Raw genomic sequence first — 14,904 nt, 5'->3', positions numbered from 1 at the left:
ATGGCAGTGAATGTTAGCACGTTTGGTAGTTTGCAACAATGGAAAAAGGGGGGCAGAGGGGGAGATCTCCTGAGCCTTAGGATACCTCCTTGGTTTTCAAACTGAAACAGCTTAATTTAAGAAGCTATACATTGAAAATACATCTTCATGATGAAAATGTAGTTCAGCTTCTTTATAGTTCTTACTCAAAAATCATTATCTGCTAGTTATAGGAACAGAAAAGTAACTCTTGCACTAAGATTGTTGAAGTCATTTCCTTTTCTACTTTCAAAATTAAAATTCTTCAGAATCAAAATTTTTTATTCCCTCTCTTATTGGTCTCCCCAAATATTCTAAACCTTCACAACTCTTACCTCTATGGAAACCTTTCTTTTTCCCTGAAAAATATAGTCAACTATGCATTAAGTGCATCAATGTCCTGATTAGAAATGTATCTGTAATTTAGATGTTCTCAGATTAGCTATTTCTTATATCCTAAGGGACTGTGATCTATCAAATATTCTGTTTCTACCCAAACCTATACCCTCCTTCTCCTTCTCACTGTACTCTTTTCTTCAGAATCCAAATCTGCATAAATTTTCCTAATCATAAACTTTTCCTCTGAATGTCCCTCTAGATTCTCTCTGACTATTGCTCTATTTATGCATTCCTTCAGAGTTAACATCTTAAAGGAGTAATCTGTGCTCTTTTTCACAGCCTCATTACCAACATGAATCTATCCATTCTAACGTAGCCTCTGATCCCATTCACTAAAGTCATTGTTGGGGAGGCCAGTAACAAATCCTACATTTTCAAAATCTATATTCTTCATGTGACAAATACAAAACAATTACCTGATGAGAATTATTAGGCTTTTCCTTCTCCAACCAAAGATGTATAGTTTTGCCCTGTTTCTCTTACCTTCCCTCTAAAGAAGATTCTTTCTTGCCAGATGAGTTTCTTTGGGATTTTATGATGGAGAATCAGGAAGGAAGAGGTAGGAATACAGGCCGAAAGGTAAAGAGCTAAAGATGGTGGAGGAAATTTGGGAGAACATTTTTTGAAAAGGTGCTATAAGAGCAGTAATACTGAGAGAAATAGATGAAACAGAATAAAGAATGTGATTATAAATTTACTCTATAATATTAGGCAAATAAATGGAAAACCAAGTTGTTTTGAAATTATTTTCCATAATGCTCATGTTTTTTTTAATTATGACGTTTCTCAGAGAGTGGACAATTGTTACATTTATCATATCTGATTTTTCGTCATTTGACATGACCAATTAAACCTCCATGAAGGTCTTGATTTTTTTCACTCCTATCATTTTTCTTCGATTTTTCTTTGACCTAGTTTTGTATCTCTAGCATCCTGATTAATACCATAAATGAACTTCTCTTCTCTCCTATCCAAAGAAATCCATGATTGGAGACTGACCTAAATTCTCTCCCCTCTTCATTAAGCCACCCCCCCTTGCAATGAGAATATACTTGTTATGAGCTGAACTGAATCCTCACAAAAGTCATATGTTTAGATACTAACCCCCAAAACCTGGGAATGTGAATGTATTTGGAGACAAGGTCTTAAAAAAAAAAATGGTGAAGTCAAAATGAGGTCCTCAGGGTGGGCCTTAATCCAAACTTACTGCTGTCATAAGAAGAAATTTAGACACACAGAAAGACACCAAGAAAAGGATCATGTTAGGGCACATCAAGAAGCAAACACAGAAAAAAGACCATGTTAGGACACAAGAAAGCAGCCATCTGCAAGCCAGAGAGAGACATCTTAGAATGAAAACAACCCTTGAACTTAAGGCTTTAGACTCCAAAATGTGAGAATATATATTTGTTATTTAAGCCACCTACTGTATGGCATTTTGTTACAGCAATCCTAATGATACAACACTTAAATATTTGTTTTGGTATTAGACCAAATAAAGATTAAGTTACTACTAAAGTCTGATTCTAATTCTGTATTCTGAAACAAACTTACACAATACTAAAGCTGAAACTTCTTAGAGAGAATTTAGTTGTTTTTTTCATTTTGGGGGTATAGTAGTTTTTCATCTTCTGAGGGTGACTAGATTCCTTTTTAACACTTATGCAAGCCAGAGTCCCTTCCTCAGCATAGTGAACATTAGAACATATACATAACTTTGTGTATATTTTATCTTATTTGGAATTGATTTTATTCTCATATGAATAAAATTTTTATATGAATAAATTTTTTTGAAATTTATGAATAAATAATTCCCTAATTTTTTCATGAAAAAATTAAAAGTCACTTTCTGAAATAAAAGACAATGACTTGCATTGGTTAAATAAAAAGAACACTAATCTGGCTCTACAGCAAATTTCAGTAAGAAATCTGATGTAAAAGTTTTAGTTTACTTTAATACATCAGTATCTTGGATATTCAACAGATTTATGACTTTGTTGTAGTTTGAAAGCAGGAGGAAGTGAAAAAACCTAGCTTACTATATAAGACAGCACTGCCATATTACCAGAATTAGAATTAGAATAACTATTACTCTCTTTGCCAGTGAAGGATAGGATTGTGTGAAGAAACAAAACACTTTCCAAGTCCTTTTGAAGAAATTCTAGTCACATCATTTCCACCAGTCAATAAGGTCACCTTTGGCAAGCACTGCATCACTGATCCTGTCTATTTCAATGAGAAAATAAAATAAATCCATATTTTGATGTTAAGGTCATTGAAGCAGGGGTAACTTTCAAAGAAGTTTTTCAGTACTTGGATATATTCAAAGATTTCTGCCAATGTATAAAATGACAGGACTGTCAGTCTCACCTCCAGGCTCTAGAAGCACTAGGCCTGGAATTAGAAAGTTTGTATATTTGTCAACTCTGTCTACCTCTCATGATATGAAAACATGGCCAAAAGAGCTCCTTCTTTTCAATATCATTGACAGGCAATGTAAGTATCTTAAATCAGAAGATCTTCCCTCCTTTCTTGATCCAAATCATCTGACAGTGAGCCAATCTACAAATACATTTTTCCCTGTCAACTTTTTTTGTCACTTGGGCTTTTTTGTTCTCTCAAAACAAATAAACCTTCTGTTTAAAGTTTAGTGAAACACTTAAAAATGCAGCAAACTTTTTGGTATTCAAAAACTTTATATTATGCTTGAATTTGTGACAATTTCTTGAAAAGACAATGACTGAAAAACCTGGCTTTGAAAAAAAATAAATAATCTGACTTTGAAGAAACTGGCATCATTCATAATAAACAGAATTCTTTTTAAGATTGTTGACTGGGTCTTTGATACCAGTACATCCTAATGTCAAAAGCAATGAAAAGTCAAAATGATGTGGCTTCTTCAAAGTAGGAAATCCAGATGGTAGCCAAGCCTGTTGATGTTTCATTGGGGTACAAAAAGCTAAGATGTTTTTTGCCCCTAGTCGAAGGCTTTCTCATTGAAGAAATTCTCACCATTTTGAAAGTGTCTATGGTCACTGACATTTTTAAAAGTAACTCAAAAATTAGAACATTCTTTTTGATAGTTTTAGTTTGTACATAAATTAGAAAACCAGTGTTTGGTAGCACAGAAAAATAAAAGTAGTGTCATCTGATTTTATACTGAAAGAAAAATGACACAGTTGTAAATTCCTCCTACTTCAGGGTATCAGAAAAAATGTCAGCAAATCTGATGTGTATGATGTCATTTGTTGAAGATCCTGTTTCCATTTTCTTTTGTGGCTTCAATCACAAACGAACTCAAAAATTTCAGAAGACCATGCCAAGTGTCTCCAGTTTTATTTGGCTTCTCGTTCTTAGCAATGTCCTAAGTGAAATCTGACCTAGAGAAAGCTATGTAAAGCCAAAGACCTCCTCCCAGTGTCAAAGAATCTTGAGAAAAAAATCATCAGTAAAGAGACAGCATTGTGCTCATGGACAAGCTCTTCTCAACCACCAGGTAGTACTGGCCATTTTTCTCCCTCTGGCTCAGACTCCTGAGCAACCAGTGGTAATGGTGTGACAGTGCTGCTTATGCCTATCCCGGCCATTTTGCAATTGTCCACATTATATATGATGTCCACCATTATATGTCAAGGTATCTCCTTCTAATCTCAAGAAAATGATACCTGCACCAATTGGATTCTTCTCATTGCAGAAGCTATTCACATGGCCAGTGAGCCCCAAAAGCAATCCAAGGCAGGCCCATGTTCTCAGCTAAGGGAAATAAATCCTTACAGCCTTGCTCTAAGTTATACATATGTTCTCAATACTGGCCAGAAACCTACTGTATTCATTATTTGCTTTCTCTCATAACTCCTATTGAAGTATAATCCTGCACAGAGATACAGGAACCCTATGTTCTTCTGGATGTATTGTCAGGGCATTACATTTTCCCTAAAAATGACAAATTAGAGTTTGTTTCTCTTGCTCTATAAATTAAATTTTGCTTTAGGTTGTGAACTGCTAAATGAGACTTTGAAAAAATTTGTAACAGCAATTTTTTAGCTAGTTGACATGAAACTGAGTAGCTATTCGAATAGCTAGAAGGTAGAAGCTACACTAATAGCTAGAAGCCACTAGTATTAAAGTCTCCCTATGCTCTAGGTACTGGTACCCATTTATATGCATTAACAAGCATACAATATTTTTTTATTTTGTAACTGTACAAGGATGCAAAAACTTTGACTGGAGTCAGGGCATTAGAACAGAGGAGGGCAGAGAGGGGATGACATGGCATTTAGCCCCGATCTACTTTCTGTGATTACCTTGGAGCTTCTATGGACAGAGAGAATGAGGCAGAATCTGACAATATATTTAGGTGTTGGACACAAGTAAAACTGCTTTGGATCCAGGTATCAGGATGGAGTACAGAGTAGGGAAAGAAACCAGTTCCCTTATGTATTAGTCAAGGTTCTCCAGAAAAACAGAAATAGTAAGGAATATTAAAAATACATATATATATATGGGGGCCTGGGTGGCTCAGTGGGTTAAATCTTCTGCCTTTGGCTCAGGTCATGATCTCAGAGTCCTGGGATCGAGCCCTGCACCAGGCTCTCCACTCCGCAGGGAGCCTGCTTCCTCCTCTCTCTCTTCCTGCCTCTCTGCCTCTCTGCCTACTCTATCTCTAGCTCTGTTGGTCAAATAAAAAAATAAAATCTTTCTTAAAAAAAAAAATATATATATATATATTTAAATATATTCATATCATTAAATATATGTATATATTTAATGATATATAAGATACTATTTTACATATATGTATCTATATATATACATATACTATATATATATGTATGTGTGTGTGTGTATATATATATGATGAAATATAAGGTACTGATTCACAGGGTTACAAATGCAGAGAAGTTCCATTCTGCCATCTGACTGGAAAGGATGCTGGTAGTATAATTAAAAGGCCTGAGAGCCAGAAAGCCAGCCTGAGTCTGAAGGCCTGAGAATCAGAAGCACCAAGCATAGGAAAAGAGCAATGTCCTGGTTCAAGTAATCAGGTACTCAAGTAGTAAATTCAACCTTCCTTGTCATTTTTTTCTACCCAGACCTTCAGTGAATTTGATGATGTCCACCCACATTAGGGAAGGCAATCTGCTTTTCTCTAAGTCTATCAGTTCAATTGCTAATATCTTCTAGAAACACCCTCAGACATATACACAGAAATAATATTTGGGCTTTTGAGCATCTAACGGCCCAGTCAAGTAAACACATAAAATTAACCATCACACCATACTTCACGTGGAACTATGAACTGCTCAGGTGTCTTGAAGATTAGAAGTTTGGAATCAACTGAAACAGTAACTTTGGCTTTAGACCTGTGCCCTGGTGCTCTTATTCTGGGTACCGATAGCAGTGAAGTCTCTATAAGTAGCTCTGTAGAAAATAGAAAGTGAGAAACGAAGTAGAAGGAGCAGAGAACAAGGACACTGTGTCATGATAAATTCTTCTGATAGCTAACTTAGGGCCCATGAGATATTGCTTCCAAAGGAAACTAAGAAATAAATGGGAGACATTTTGAGGATGCTATTAGCAAGCACTCAATACAATGGGAATGCATCCCATTACACTTTAAAAAGAAAGTGCTGTCTTTCCTTATAGTCACATGCTGTTTGGTCTAGAACATTAGGATTATGTATACAGTACCATATAAGGTCTTGATTTAGCATACAGATAGACAGGAATCAAAGAATCCTGAGCATAAACATAACTGAGGTGATTAAGAAAACAAGCAGGATAGTGTAGCCATACTGTTTATTCAAAAACAACTTCTTTTTTAGATTAAGGCAAAATGATAATGCAAACAAATCATGAGCCAGTGATAATGAATAACACAATTTATTGCCCCTGAAGTTGAAATAAAGAAAAATAATCAAAAGATGACTTGAAGCCCACTAGGATAACTAGGGTGTCATTGTTTACTTACATATTATAGAGTTAACTTTTCATAAACATTAAGCATTACCTTCATGATAGGTATGAATCACATACTGTATACCAAGTACAATTTATAATTATTTTAAGAATTCATGATATAAATATTGGACTTAAAATGAAAATAATATACATGTTCTGAAATATTGAAACAAAATGTTAGTACCATTTATTGTTTGATCCTATTTTCTTCTTTTCCTTATCTTCTGTCTTCTATCTTTCCTTCTATCTTCTGTTTTCCACATATTATCATCAAAATGTGTTTTGTTTCCTACTTTGCCCCTAAACAGTACTAGTGGCAGTCTTCATATGAGTTTTTGAACAGTGAACTAGAGTTTCAGCACATAAAGAGATGAAGAAGTCAACAAGGAAAACTTGATACCTAATTTCTATCTGCTGGGTTCCAGTAAAGGCAAATCATTCCGCAGTGATTCTAATAAAATTACACTGTTCTCAACATCCTACAAAGTCCCTGCCCATACACACCACCACAGGCATCATCATTGCCTCCACATTGTCAAGTGGCATAAGATTTTTTGTATAGGAGAAAGCTGTTCAAATGCTCAGAAAAGGCACTACAGGGCACCACATATCTCACAGGTCACTTCAGGAGATTATTCTGGATAAGCCCCAATAACCTAAAATGGCCCTTGGAGCAGCATCAAGTAGTTTTTTCAAGAGCTTATACTTCCTGCCAGTGACTTCAGTCAAGTTTTGGAATACCTCCCAAGGGCTTAGAAACCTCTAAGAAAAACCTCCTTTGTATTTCCCAGCTTTGTTTACAAGCATTGATAAGCACTTGGGTATCAGTCTGTTATGAATTTGAATACATGTGCATTTCCCAATTGTTGGTCATTAAATGTGCCTTAATTTTGATTGCAAGTTTACTGGCTCCCAAGTTCTAGGCCTGAATAAATTATTGGATTTAGTGACCCATTATTTAGAACAAATATTAATATATGTATGTATCTGCCAGGTTCTCACACCTATACAACACTGATGTATTTCTAAGATCTAAATATTAAAATTCATGCTCATCCAGAACAAAGGCACACAGCTATTTCATAACATGATGGCATGGCGGGGGAGGGAAGAAGACTTGAGAGTTAGAATTTATACCACTGTGTTGCATCAGATCTAATATTATCAAAAAAGTTGTGGTTTCATGTTGTTTTAATATTAGGGGTTTTTTTTTATTTGAAAAAAATTAAATGTATGAAAAGCTGCAACAACTGCCACATGTCTTTCACCTAGAAGCCCCATTCAAGAGTCATCAACTATGTGACAGGATCTTAAATCTCCATCAGTCCAGGATGGCTGATGTGGGCCACTTCCAAATCAGTCACCTTCCTCAAGAAGGTGCCAACCCCTGTTGTGTAACGCCTTTCAATCACCTTCTTCCTCTGGACCAACATCTCACACAAGGCCACTTCCGTGTTCAAGCCTTGACTCCTCCTCCCACAGTTACTTTCCTCACTCATTAGTTTAGACTGAATCATTTGCATGATACTATCTTCCTTTAAAGGGTGTCCAGTCCTGATCTGGCTGGCAGTTAAACTACTGGCAGGTCTTCTTGATCATAAAGGGTTTGTTTTAGTTTGTTTTAAAGAGGGCCTGTTTTGGCTTTATCTTTAGTCCTGGAATGTGTTCTTTATTTTCTAGCAGTTATTCCTAAAATAGGGCCTTTCTGCAGTACCGGCTAAATGGATAAGGTGTTTCCCAAGGTCCCTCTCACTCTAGCTAGTCATGAACACATGCCACTGCGTAACCTTTGGTACCTCCCTTCAGCTATCAGCCCTGCAGCAGATGTTCTCAGCTAGCCACAGTCTTGCCCTGCACAGAGGCAGCAATATCCTCATAGAGGACTATGTCCTCTATGTCCCACTGTTGACTTCTGGAGCTCTACTCCATAAAGCTCTTCCTCTAACAAATTCTAGCTACTTGAGCAGTCTCAACTCTCTACCTATTCAGCTCAGTGACACTGGCTCTGCTCAGGATCCATCTCTGCTCTTTAATAGTGAAAGTGTTCAGGCAGAAAGACACAGTGAACCTAGAATACCCTTTGTAGGTTTCCCTTTTTCCAAAGATTGGTACTGCCTGTAGTACCATCCCCAAAAATGGTGCATCATGGACTTCATCCAGTGTTGTAGCTATTTATAGCAGGAGAGTAATCTTGCCACTAACTCTTCTGCTAGAAGACGATCAAGTCTGTCGTTAAAGGCAAAATTAATTACTGAATAAAAATATAGTCAGATATACTAATCATAAATTAAATTGAAGGGTACGATTTTAGAATTTTTTAAAGGGTCTTAGCAAAAGGGATGAGAAAATTCTTTTTTAAAATAGTAAGTGAGGGTGCCTGTGTGGCTCAGTGGGTTAAGCCGCTGCCTTCGGCTCAGGTCATGATCTCAGGGTCCTGGGATCGAGTCCCGCATCGGGCTCTCTGCTCAGCAGGGAGCCTGCTTCCCTCTCTCTCTCTCTCTCTGCCTGCCTCTCTGTCTACTGTGATCTCTCTGTCAAATAAATAAATAAAATCTTTAAAATAAATAAATAAATAAATAAATAAAATAAAATAGTAAGTGAATTTGGGCACCTGGATGGCTCAGTGGGTTAAGCCGCTGCCTTCGGCTCAGATCATGATCTCAGGGTCCTGGGATCGAGTCCCGCATCGGGCTCTCTGCTCAGCAGGGGGCCTGCTTCCCTTCCTCTCTCTCTGCCTGCCTCTCTGCCTGCTTGTGATCTCTGTCAAATAAATAAATAAAATCTTTAAAAAAAATATTAAGTGAATTTGAATGACTACAGCAGTACTTTATTTAGTACAGTAATGTAGTTATGATTCTTCATAGTACTGATCAGCCAATATGGCAGAATTTACTCTCATGCAAATAAATGCTTAGCCCCTTTGCTGCAATTTCTAATCTCTTTCCTTTACTCCACAAAGGTCTCTTTTAGTGCTAATACATTCTATTACCTGAAGATACATTGATTATTTGGCAAAGAATAAGCAATCATTTATAGCATGGATTGCATTAACATGTCACTTGGAGCACCTGGGTGGCTCAGTCAGTTAAGCATCCAATTTTTTTTTTTTTTTTTTTTTTTAAAGACAGAGAGGGCAAGTGGAGTTGGTGGGTGGCACAAAGGGAAAGGGATAGAGAGAATCTCAAGCAGACTTCTCCACGCTCAGTGCAGAGCCTGATGTTGGGCTTGATCTCACGACTCTGTGATCATGACCTGAGCTGAAATCAAGAGTCAGACACTTAACCAACTGAACTACCCAGGTGCCCCAAGTGCCTGACTCTTCATTTTGGCTCAGATCATGATCTCAGGGTTGTGAGATTGATCCCAGTGTCCGGATCCACACTGAGCAAGAAGCCTGCTTGAGATTCTCTCCAGCCCTCTCCCTCTGCCCCTCCCTGCCATACACAGTCACTCTCTCTTTATAAATAAAGAAAAATAAAATAGAATAAAATAAAATAAAATAAATAAAATGCCAGTTTGGCTATGAATCTATCAAGTGTGTTCTCCCATTGAAGTACATAATACATTAGTGCTAACAAAATCCACCAATAGAACAATTCTAAATAGTAATGGCAAAATCCACAAAAAGAATAATTCTAAAAAATATAGAAACACAAAGTCATCAACCAATACACCCATAAGAGCATCCTGATTGATTTGAATAAATGATGGTGTGGACGCAATTCCATACAGACCATGCCAAGTTAACTGTAACAGCATGGATTCATTTAGTGCTGCCATTTCCTGAAATGCATTCACACTTCTAAGTATGGTATAACTGGCTTATTATCAATGTATATCTTACTCTGAAATATCATCACTGAAGTCTGTCAGACTTTTCATGAGTACCTAAAAAAGGTAGTACAACTCATGGAAACTGATCACAATATTAAATTGTCATATACTTTATATTCATGCATAATTAGCTGGTTTTTAAACATCAACTTAATCATATGCTATGGTTGAAATGGATGTACTTGAGGCTTACCACTGGAAGAGAATGCCAAGGACTGGAAGAGTGATTACTGGGCAACTGCCCTAATTTGGCAAGTGGTGAGACATGTACGTCCTCTTACATACATAACCCCTATGATTTTCCTCAATGCAAGAAGCACTCTATGTCTATAGCTCAGATTTTCCACACACTACAGAGAACAGAATGCATTATGGCAGGGAGCTGACTTTTCTCTTATAGCCACATAAGATTCTCAACTAATTTCAAGTCTGGTAAAATAAAAGGGATCAAAACCACTTTTTTTTCCAAGAGAGACAGATATTACTAAACAGTTTTCACTGAGACCTAGTTTGGCAGAGAAGTTATTGTCACTCAACAGTACAGAATGTAAGCAACATGCAAAGCAGTCTCCTCAAAGACTATGGATGATATCTCAGGAATTACAGTCAGCAGGATTCAATGAAAATCTGACTACGGCGACTTACCAAAATATAGAATGATTTAATCCATAATTGATTTAGCTGCTCAAGAAAGTGTTCATGATCTATAATAATGATGTTTATAAAAAAATTCCCACCTTCTACCATAAGAAAAGTGTTTTTTAAGTTAAGAGATGTGTTTGCCATTCTGTAATGAATTTAGAGTAGTATTTAAAAACACATGGAATAAAGCTGTTTATAAAAGTTGTACATGAAGAATACTTTGAGAACTATGTTATTTCAGGGAATGGATATGATAGTTCTTCTGTAATGCAGTTAGAGAAGTGTTTAAAAACACACATAATAAAAATGTTCTAAAAAGCGATAACTGCTTACTATAAAGAAAAAAGTGCTTTTTAAAGTTAAGGGGTGTGTCTGACACTCTGTAATGCATTCTGAGAAGTGTTTAAAACACACTGCAGATATTTTTTAACTGCTCATGGTTCTAAGTCTTCTCTCAATCAAAGGTGGCTATTCTACCACCAAGTGTATGTGTATTCTAGGCAGAAAGAAAGAGGAAGAATAAAGGGCAAAAGTCAAAGAAACAAGGCGTCCTTTCCTTTTTAAAGTAAAGCCTTTCCTCAGAAACCTCTTCTCCCATACATAGCAACTTCTGAATGTATCTCTTTAGTTAAAATTATCAAAATTATTACAACTTTAAGATAAGTATTTAATTATATTATATCAATATATTAATTATATTATATTCTGTCATTAAACAATGGAAAAATAGCTATTGAATAGGCAGCTAGTAATGTCCATCCTAGGATCACTTGTGTTAGATTGGCTGTGTCTGATTTAACCTTATTTATCTCTGCAATATCAGTTGAAGTCTTGAATTTTATTAACTACCTAACTATTCCAAGATCCAAACTGGTTATTCTGTGTCAAATTAGAAAATAAAGGTAAATTAAAAGCTATATATGAGGGGCGCCTGGGTGGCTCAGTGGGTTAAAGCCTCTGCCTTCAGCCCAGGTCATGATCTCAGGGTCCTGGGATCAAGCCCCACATCGGGCTCTCTGCTCAGCAGGGAGCCTGCTTCCTCCTCTCTCTCTGCCTGCCTCTCTGCCTACTTGTGATCTCTGTCTGCCAAATAAATAAATAAAATATTTTTTTTTAAAAAAAGCTATATATGATTCGGAACTTTAAATAGGTCTGGCAATTTTTTTTTAAAGATTTTATTTATTTATTTGTCAGAGAGAGAGATGGCACAAGCAAGGGGAGTGGCAGGCAGAGGGAGAAGCAGGCTCCCTGCTGAGCAAGGAGCCCAATTCAGGACTCAATCCCAGGACCCCAGGATCACAACCTGAGCCAAAGGCTGATGCTTAACAAACTGAGCCAACCAGGGATCCCTGGCAATTATTAATAATAGTAAAAACAGTAGAGTACTGATTATTAATGACTTAATGATTATTAAAAGAATATTATAAGTTTTTAAAATTACAGATTTTGTATATTAGCTATAAAATCATCTAAGCAAGATAAGCCTTAATAGAGTGGTTTAAAATTTATATATACCCATATTGAGCAAAGTAAAACCTTAGACATGTGAGCTAAAGTAACAATGGAATAAATACTGTGTCTTCAAAGCTCAATGTCACTGTTACAGGAATTAAAGTTAATGAGATTGCCCTAAAGAGAGCATGCCCAAGACTTCAACTAGACACAAAGCAACCAACCTAGGCTAAATCCTCTGAGGAAGCTGCTCTGTGCTGCAAAAAATTATTTTTGGAAAGAATTACTGCAGGTGAAATAGATGAGAAATGCTGTTTCCTGAGTTTATGGAAGCCTATAACTATCAATTCAAGTTGATAGTTGAATACATTGTAGACCCTACACTGTATGTCACAGATACTGGATTATTTGGATAATCCTTTCTCTTACTCTATTGAGTGAAAAGCAACTAATTCTCTAAAGTCTTTTTCTGGGGAAACTTAAATATCAAGTAACCAGGCAGTTCACTTTAAACAATTAAAATTAAAAATAAAATGACAGTTTGCAACACGATGGTACATTATAATAAGTCTATTCTCAAAGAGAATCTAGCACCATAAATCTAGAATTGTTTAAGAATTCTTAAGAAAAACATGTAATATTACATAAGAAATTATTTTTGGTCAATAAATACAATGTTAAATCTGGACAGTCAGCAGTACTCGCTTATCTAAACCCTAAAATGAATCCAAGTATATCCTGAGGAATTCAGATAGGACAGGTCGATAAAATATAATCTACTCTGCCTTATTTTTTTAATTCTCAAGGGAGGTGGTGAAGAGTAGGGACCCTTGATTTACTAACTAATAATAAAACCCAGGACACTTTTACAGATGGAAAAAAAGGTGAAAACTGTCTACAGAAGGATGATTCCAGGGAGAATCAACTTGATTCTCATCTTGACAGAAAATCTTATTTTGGTAGTACAATCCTGGTGCTGATTATAAAGCACCAGATTATCTCTGAAAGCCAGAATGAAAGATGAGGCTGAAAGCACAAGGTTTGGTAGATAATTTGCTTCAAAAGTTCAAAACTTACTCCCCTAGTTCTTTCTGAAGTTGTTTCTCCCTTACCTACGAGGGATATAGATCAAGTTAACTTATAGAGAGTTTGAACAACAGATCTATAGACCTAGGAACATCAGGCAAAATTATCGGGTAACATATGGTCATACTCAAAGCAAGGAATTATGACATCCTCAACTCTGAACAAAGAGACCTTTGTGGTCCTAATCTGCTGACAGCCAGATAAACCAACAGAAAGGAAAAGGGAGGCTTCAGCTTTAAAAAAGAAGCAACCTAAGAGAAAAGACATATAGATACTAACATTTAGATTCCCAATGACAGAGTCTAGTTCTCACCCAATAACCATATACTGCAGCTACCTTATAACAACTCTTAGTCACACACAAAATTTTCAAACAGCTATTTGGTGCCTTACTCCTAAAACTATCAGTTTATTATCATCAGATATTCAAAGAAAGGTTAAAACATTAAAAACAAACTAAAGCAAACAAAAAACAAAAGGAAGTTTAAGAAGAAATAAACTTAAAAAGTATAAGCAATTAATGACATCAGAGAGATCATAAAAACACTAAATCAAGAAACTAATATTAGTAAAATATGAGAAAAACAGGAGGAATCTTACTTTATAAGACTGTGTTGCTAGCAGACTGGCTCTGCCTCTTGCTGGCCTTGAAGAAGCAACAGAAAACATAGAAGAAAAAAGAATAGAAAACATTAACCCTAGGGAACAAAAAGTCATCTAAGAAATAAACATATAAAACACAGTGTGGCATAGCCATGATAACATTTATGGACATAATGATGTAAATTCTGAATGCTGACTCTATAAAACTTCCAAATTGAGAATGAGGGGATAAGTACATATTTGGTATAAGAAAAATTTATAAGAAAACTAATTCATCATCTTCACAGTAGTAATAACAAAATCCATTTTTGGATTTCTATACTCGGTGCAATCTCTAAGCACCAAGATAGACTATTTCATACATTGATCAGTAGCTTTATTCATGCTTCTCAGCATTCTGAGCAGTACTTCCTCTTGCCCTCTTCCTTGACTTTCCATATCTACCAAACCTAACACTGTCTTAGCCATGCCAGTCCTTTTTGACTACTCAGCTCCTGCAACTCCCCTGACTCCTTCCTTTACTAAAAAGGCTATGCATTAAATGCTGGGTGAAGCCCTATGAAGAAAACTAATCTAATCTCCCCAGTGAGAATGAAACTATTTAGACCAAGAACACCAACTTCCTGGGTTATTTGAAATAAAAATCAAAACTGCTACTAGTTACAGCTACTGAATAAAACAGTGGGTTTTCCTGGAGGTGGAGACCGGCAGAGCTCCACTCAGGACAATGCAACTTTGCTGAAGCTTCTGAGATTCTCCCCCAAATCCTAGCCACATCCCAATTAAATCTAGGGCATCACTAGAGGGGGAGGAGAAGACAGAGCTAAAATCAAAGTCATAGAAAAATAGTGAACAGAGATTATTTTATAATAAAGTGTTTAATTTTCACTAAAAATTTTATTTTATAAA

The 14,904-nt window shown here is 36.2% G+C and overlaps 1 long non-coding RNA gene across 1 annotated transcript in view; it reads right to left on the bottom strand.

Annotated features, from left to right (window-relative positions):
* LOC131835332 (uncharacterized) overlaps positions 1 to 14,041 on the bottom strand; it is a 136,709-nt gene extending 122,668 nt beyond the window's left edge. Inside the window, exon 1 of the long non-coding RNA XR_009355132.1 lies at positions 13,993 to 14,041. This is a non-coding gene — a long non-coding RNA (uncharacterized LOC131835332). The remainder of the gene's footprint in view (positions 1 to 13,992) is intronic.
* Between the last annotated feature and the right edge of the window lie 863 nt (positions 14,042 to 14,904).

The sequence above is a fragment of the Mustela lutreola genome, chromosome 7 (assembly GCF_030435805.1).
Source record: "Mustela lutreola isolate mMusLut2 chromosome 7, mMusLut2.pri, whole genome shotgun sequence".
In the NCBI taxonomy this organism is placed as follows: Eukaryota; Metazoa; Chordata; class Mammalia; order Carnivora; family Mustelidae; genus Mustela; species Mustela lutreola.
Note: the sequence above shows the minus strand (reverse complement) of the source record. Positions and strands in the feature narration are given on the sequence as shown.